The sequence below is a fragment of the Saimiri boliviensis genome, chromosome 6, assembly GCF_048565385.1.
Source record: "Saimiri boliviensis isolate mSaiBol1 chromosome 6, mSaiBol1.pri, whole genome shotgun sequence".
In the NCBI taxonomy this organism is placed as follows: Eukaryota; Metazoa; Chordata; class Mammalia; order Primates; family Cebidae; genus Saimiri; species Saimiri boliviensis.
The window spans coordinates 117739952-117745615 of NC_133454.1; the positions used below are offsets into that span (position 1 = coordinate 117739952).

At 45.3% G+C, this 5664-nt stretch overlaps 1 non-coding gene across 1 annotated transcript; it reads right to left on the bottom strand.

Moving 5' to 3' along the window:
• Positions 1–5556: 5556 nt before the first annotated feature.
• On the bottom strand, positions 5557–5664 carry LOC120364767 (U6 spliceosomal RNA). The gene has a single exon (XR_005579915.1). It is a non-coding gene; the product is annotated as a U6 spliceosomal RNA (small nuclear RNA).

Here is a 5664-nt window from a genome sequence, read left to right on the forward strand (position 1 = left end):
GGGCTTTGCCAGCTTTGGTCTGGCTGCCTTCTGTAATGAAACACAGTGAATACTTACCATCCCTGACGTTCTTTTTGCTTTATATTGAAATAACACCATATTTCCCTTTTGGAGAAAACAATTGTCCAGCCTGTAAACAATCATCAGATTCCCCAGAGTAACTCTTTGAAAGGAAGGCAATTTGGCACAGTTAACATTCAGGGTGAAAGTGACCTGAAGTCATAGGCTCTACAGAATTGTAAGTTCCTTAAGGGTTGAGGCTGGGTGCTTCATATCTATATTTCACAGAGCCTGGCCCAGAGCGGCTACTCAGTAATGTCTGGTGTTATCATGCAGATTATTTTCCAGGAGTTGGGACAGGAGGCAGGTAGGTGGGTGGTGATATCTGACCCACTCTAGTGAGGAAGGCCTCACTGCAGTCATGATAAATCTGAACCCTAGAGACTTTGTGTTACCATATTCTAGAGTAGTTTGGAGCCAGAGACCTTGGCAAAGAATCTAGCTATCACGGGATCTTCCCTGGTTGGCCCCTCATCCTCCACTGTGAGGCATCAGTCCTCCTAGTCTACAGATTTGAGACTCCCATGTAACTTCTGCACACCCTCTGGGACAAAGTTTTTCATAATTTATTATTTTTTTTCCTTTGTTGTCTGAGAGCTGGTCCCATGAGTCACCCCTGGGGGAGTTATAGGCCTAAGTGTGGAGTATGAGGCATCTTACAGCCAGTGACAACTCCCGTTTCTTCCCTTTACCGTTCAGACGATGGCAGATCTCTGCCTTCTCCCTTTGGTTCAGAGAAGCTGTAATCTTTGAATTTGGGGTCTCCGTTCCTCAGTGAGATTCAGTAACCTGTCCTGGCCACCAGTTCCAAGGTTCTGGGAATTCTTGGCCTTGGTGCTTCACCCAGAGAAGACACTAGGAAACTAGAGAAGCAGTGGGAAGCACGTAAGTGGCTCCTCTAGAGGCCCATATGCAAAGAGCATGCAAGGGGTGGTGCATGGAAGGAATGCTGTCAATCAAATAGATACCAAATCTAGAGGTATGGTTCCTGACTTCGACATAGCCCAGTCTTTTTTTCGGAGTTTCCCAGTTTGTGATCTCATTTTTGTTTTCGTTCAAAATCTCTTTTTGAAAATTTTTAAAATTTTATTATTTACTTTATTTGTTTTATTTTTTTGAGTTGAAGTCTCATTCTGTCACCCTGGGGTGCAGTCGCACAATACTGGCTCACTGCAATCTCTGCCTCCTGCGTTCAAGCTGTTCTCCTGCCTCAGCCTCCTGAGTAGCTGGTATTACCATGTGTGTGCCGCCATGCCTGGATAGTTTCTGTATTTTCAGTAGAGACCATGTTGGCCAGGCTGATCTCAGGCTCCTGATCTCAAGTGATCTGCCCGCCTCAGCCTCCCAAAGGGCTGGGATTACAGGTGTGAGCCACTGTGCCAGGCCCAAAACGTCTTTACGGAGTTGTATGGTTTTAAGTATCAACTCAGTTTTCAAGTGAGAAAATGGAAGCACACATGATTCAACTGATTTGCTCATGCTCATGTAGAATAGGGGTGCTAAGGGACTTTGTGGGGTTTTAGTTCTTCATCTCCATCTGCCTCCTCAAGCCACCTCAAATAAACCTACAGTCTAAACAAATCAATCTGCTTTTGTTATTCCAGGGCAGCTTCATGTCCCACCAGAGAGCCATTCCCATGCTGTCCCTTTATTGAAATTTTGTGGTCATCCCATAGTCTGTAAGCAATATAAGCAAAAGAGTAAGAAGGTCTTCCCAGAGTGTACCTTTAAAGTTTCAAAGAACCTGCACATCCACTATCTCATCAATTCACAGGATGTTCTGAGAGATGGCACGAAGAGGTGTTATTCCTGCCTAGAGATTAGGAGCTGGAAGCTCAGAAATCTTGATTCTCACCTTGGTTTCTGTCTTCTATAGTGGACTCTCTGGCTTGGTTTGGGTCTGGGGTCTCTGTCCTGTATATGACTGAAGAAGCCTCCCATTTATTTTCTTATGCCTCAATTTCCCGTTTGTTCCCATCATAGGGAGACTATATGTCAGTACCTTTGAGGAACAGATTGTACCTTCTCAGTATTGAAGCCCCTGGAATAATGAGGGAAATACCCAGTTAATTGATCAGATTTTATTTTAGGAATGCCAACCACCCTAGGGAGGTGGTATGATGGGATGATGGTGGGCTCTGGGGTCAGACTGAGCTGGATTCTCATCTGGATTGTGTCACTTACGAGCTGGTTGAAGCAGGACTTTTGAGAGCCCCATATACTAGGTCCCTTCCCCTTCCCATCTACCTGTCAACTGAGCAAACCTAGGGCTTGGTGGAGCAGAGTTTGAAAACAGCTGATAGAGTACAGCTTTCCAGGAAATTTAAAATTAAACTCGGTAGCTAAGAGAAAAAATTATATGTAGAAATCAATTCAATTTGCCTCCCACCCAAGGCTTTGAGAGCGGGCTGCTCCAGATGTACAAGACATCATTCCTGCAGGCATTGTCAATCTTGTAGTTCATTGGCAGTAACTGCATGGACAACACCCACATTGATTGGCTTTTCTGTAAGTATTGGCGAACTTCCTTTCCTTTCAATTTCCTTGAAAACAGGTAGCTAGAAATGGAAAGGAAACTACACTGGGTCAGCTGGATGCCAGGAGCCTGCAACCATCATTTTATTACATCAATATGTATTTATTGCATGTAGACTACATGCCAGTGACTCTTTTTGGAATTGGCAACACAATGATGAACAAACAAACAAAGGCACTATCTTCAAAAAGTTTCCTTTTGCATGCTCATGTGTGTGTGTGTGTGTGTGTGTGTGTGTGTGAGAGAGAGAGAGAGAGAGAGAGAGAGAAAGAGAGAGAGAGAGAGAGATGTTATAGACAAACAAATAAATATCTACCAGATGGCAATGAGGCTGTGACCCAAAAAATCAAACAGAGAAGAGGCTTAGAGAGTGAAAGGAGTTGCATTTTCAGATAAGTGGTCAGAAAGAGCCTCTTTGTTAAGGTGGCCTTGTGCAGGGAATTGAAGAAAATGCAGGAGGAAGCCAGACAGAAATGGTAGAGGGAGTAAAAGGAGCAAAGGCCCTGAATTTCACTGAGTGCTGTCTCCTTCCATCTTTAGTCCAGCCCAGCAATGTACATGTTATCCTCCCCATTTGAAGATGAAGACACTGATGCTCGGCAATATCAGACACCTTTCCCAAACTCACAACTACTGCCTGTTGGAGGTAGGGTCAAATGCAGCTCCATGGATTTCAGAGATGGTGCTGTACCCACAGGGGGCTGTCTGCATGCTGGAAAATGAGATATGCTGTTGCTGTCACGTTGCAGTGGGAGCAGGGAAGCAGGCATGCAGTGAGCTAGACCCAAGGGGAAGCAGAGAGCAGGTCTCCGGGCTTCATTCCTGGGCGCCTCGTAGCCCCTCTGTCTGTCTCGTGGCACCCACCCACTGCTGTCTGCTCACCTTGGTTTGCTGGCTGTTTTTTTTGAAATCACTTCCTGGATCTTAATAAGTTTATTTTCCAGTTCCTTTCACTTTTTGGGATCAGTCCCCTAGAAGCCAGGAGGAGAGAACTGATAGAGGGAGAAATCCAGCTTCTCCTACCAGGCTTGTCACATAGCTACACAAGCAAATAGCTGCAGGAACCAAGATTTAATTTTTGTGCATGGACCTCAAACTGTTTTTCCATATTTGTTAGGGAAAATCTTAGCCAGGGAGCACCATCTTTTGAGGACACCAAACTGGGCCAAGTTCCTGTGCGGCCTTTCTCCTTACTTAGCGATTGCCCCATATGACCCTCTCCTCTCCGGTTGACCGCGTTTTCCCTGCATGATACTTGGTGGATAAAGTTCCCTGAACCTTGGAGAGGAAGTGGATGCTGTTAATAGGCCTGGGAGTGTGACTGTGCTCCTGCAGCGCACTGGAGCCTGTGGGGAATTCCTCCAGCCTCCGGCGGGGCTCCGAGCTGCAGGGACATGAACCTCAGAATCAGGGCAGGGAGCCAGGGCTGCAGGCACGTCGTCATTGGGTGAAATGGAATGGCAGGGGAAAATGGCATGGTGTGGAGGGAAAGCACAGGCTTTTGCGTCAGATGCTCTGAGGTTTGGCTCTTCTCTGTGCCATGTAGTTCTTTGATCTTGTGCAAGTTACTCACTGTCTCTCTGAGCCTTTAGTTATTTCAATTGCTTGAAAACCAAGACATTAATACCTTTATATCAAGAATAGTTCATGGAATCATTGTACAGTATTGTGGGGATTATGTGAGATGGTATCAGCCCATCAGAATCTAGCCCATGCGAGGGGTTCCATAAATGACCCATTGTCCGTTTTTTTTTTTTTTTTTTCTGGAGAGAGCCTCATCTTCCTACCAACACATGACCTGAACAGGTGTGTGTGGGGGAGGGAAGAGAAGTAGAATTTGGATGCTCTGAAACTCTTGTTCAGAAAGTGTTTCTCATTAGACTCGTCTCTGATGACTTAAATGATTCCATCAGAAATTCATTCTGTTGGGTTAGCCATTGCCTCCCATTTGGATTGCTTTCATTTTATTTCAGTTGGAAGGTGGTGGGGCTGAGATTTGAAGGCATCAGGTGGTCTAACGCCTGAATGTAGCCTTAGCTACTGCACTCTCCTGCCTGTCCGTGGACCTCACAACCTCTCCTCACAATTCCTCTGGGCATATTAGCTGCTTCCACCTCTCCCCTGGCTTACTGAGCTGCCTCCCCATCCCTCTGCTGTGCTTGGTTTTGTCAGTTAAGGATTGCCTTCTGTCTGGCATCCCCCACCCTCAGTGTGATTTAATTGGGAAATTGTTTCTTGATCTTATCTGTCTGGTCTTTCTCCTTCTAGGCCAACTTCACTGCCCCCTGCTTTATTCTACCAGACACATCAAAACTAGCTTATCACATCTCTGTCCTACCCCTTGAGTACTCTCTGTCTTTCTGAAAAGACACGATTCTTAAAAGATAGGACTTGCAACTCCTTTTGGGTTAAAGGCCTGATGCCTAGTACCATGCCTAGCACTCAGGGTCTCCTTGATGAACACTTGAATGAGGGACTGGCAAGCATAGAACTGTGGGTAAACCACTTTACTGAGTTAACAGATTAATAGGTTCAAAAATTTCCAAGAGTTAGATAGTTGTGGGATTCTCTCTCTGAATCTTTTTTTTTTTTTTTTTTTTTTTTTTTTTTTTTTTTTATCTGACTTTTATATCCAGCGGGTACATGTGCAGTCTTGTTAAAAATGTGGAACCTGGCTGGGTGTGGTGGTTCATGCCTGTAATCCCAGCACTGTGGGAGGTCAAGATGAGTGAATCATTTGAGGTCAGGAGTTCAAGACCTGCCTGGCCAATATAGTGAAACCCTGTCTCTACTGAAAATACAAAAATTAGCCGGATGTGGTGGCAGATGCCTGTAATCCCAGTTACTTGGGAGGCTGAGGCAGGAGAATCGCTTGAACCGGGAAGGCAGAGGTTGCAGTAAGCTGAGATTGGGCCACTGCACTCCAGCCTGGGCAACAGAGTGAGACTCTGTCTCAAAAAAAATATATGGAATACTTCACAAATTTGCATGTCATTCATAGCACAGGGGCCTTGCTAATGTTCTTTGTCTCATTCCAATTTTAGTATATGTGCTGCCGAAGTGAGCAG